Raw genomic sequence first — 1908 nt, forward strand, 5'->3', positions numbered from 1 at the left:
TCTACAGCTCCCAGACTCGGTGTGAAATCTTGTGACAAGTGCTATTTTAATGACATCATGAGTAATTAAGGGACTATATCTAGGCAACATCTTGGTTTATGGGCTTTATTTCTACCCATCCTGACTCCAGATCACCACTCAGCTTTCTAGGCCGTCTTTCCCATGAGTTACTTACCTATTGCCATGCTGGTCTCACTTTGGGCCCATTTATAATTTAACTGTTTTAAACGTGTTATTTTTTCCTGAAGTTGAACAATGGGAGGGAGACCATGAAAAGTAAGCTGACTGCTTTTTCAAAACAAACTACCTCTAGAAACTGTGACCTGCTGCCACCTACTGTCAGCTCTCCCGAGATGCATACGAAGTGTATTGGTCTGTAATCCAACTATAAAAATACACCCCTTATTTTTGCTGACTTCCATCACTCAGCTTATAGGTTATGCTTTTTTTTCTTTTTTGAAACTCATCCCAATATCTGAGAATTAAATCTCGTTTGTGCCTCAACTGGTTAGCATTGTTGTACCTCAGAAAAAAGATCAGTACAACCTAAACACATCAAAAATTGTCTGAATGATGCTTCTCATCTACTTTAATCAGGTATACTAGACAAAATTTAAAAAAAAAATAAATCACCAACTAGTCTGATAAAAGCTTGATAATGATGATATAAGAAGGACCAAATCCAACATTGTACTTTTTGCTGTGTTGGCTTCTAAGGTCTGATAAAAGGTGTAACATGAAAACTAGATTTTCATCAATAAATAAATCTGCTAGAACTCAGTTACATACAATGAACAGATCTGTTAGGCAAGAAGCTGCTGTTTTTTTCATAGCTAACATTCAGAATAGAAGCATGTTTTTTCCAGTCTAAGTGACTTTATGGGAAATATCCATTGAGCAGGCTGCACTGATATACTAGGTTTGTAGATGGCAGAATTCCTTGCAAGGCAAGCACTAAATTCATTCAAGATAAAGCAGCTTTTAATTCCTTAGCTGAGCCCCCTCTCCTAAGCTGACTGCTACAGTATAGCATAGTAATATATTGTCCTCAAGTAGCACAGTAATTCACAGCACTTTTGTAGTGCTTTACCCTCCTAGTAGTCTTTTGAACTACTCTATTCTTTCCCAAGCAAAGCAAATAGCTGTTCTCACTGAACAAGGCAGAACCTGAGAGCTTGGTTTTCAGCAAGAAGACACCGACACCTTAAAATATAGCAGTGGCGTGCCAACATTTATACCAGTGTTTCTCAACCTTTTTAAACTGAGGACACCCCTCCATAACTTATGAATTTGGTGTCAACCCAGTTGAGAACCACTGTTGTGCTGCCTCAACTTACTGCAATGGCTCTCAGCTGGGGTGTGCTGCTGCTAAAGACTGGTCTCCATGGGTGGAGCTATGATTTTGAAAAGAGCTAGTGGGAAGAGAGAGACTAGGAGCACCTCGCAGACAACAAAATCGCCCTAAGGAAAGTTAACTTTATTAATGGAACAAAGCTATTAAAAAGACAGGACAATTGTTAACTCCTGTGGAGTGAAAAAGCAATGAGCTCAACTGACTCCCTCAGCTGCCTGAATAGTGATGTTCAGGGATCCTGTTTTCTCGAAGGAAAATATGCAAATTCTCTGATTTATTTTTTTAAAATCACAAATTCTCTGATAAAACTGCCAAAATCTGCAATTAAAATGAAACGCCACTAAGTATATATAGGCGTCAGTTGAACGCAATGTTTTACTGATACAATTTTAAAGCAATCTGGAAGCCTACTGGTGGCTCAATCACTATAATAGAAAACATTCTAAATTTCTGTAAGTTTTAGCATTTGATTAAGGTTTTTTTTATCATGGACAATCAGAGCTCCCCTTACCCCCTTTGCTCACTAGGACACGGGTCCAAGCCCCTCAGTGCCC

This window comes from Crocodylus porosus, unplaced genomic scaffold (assembly GCF_001723895.1).
Source record: "Crocodylus porosus isolate Cpor-Errol unplaced genomic scaffold, CroPor_comp1, whole genome shotgun sequence".
Taxonomy (NCBI): Eukaryota; Metazoa; Chordata; order Crocodylia; family Crocodylidae; genus Crocodylus; species Crocodylus porosus.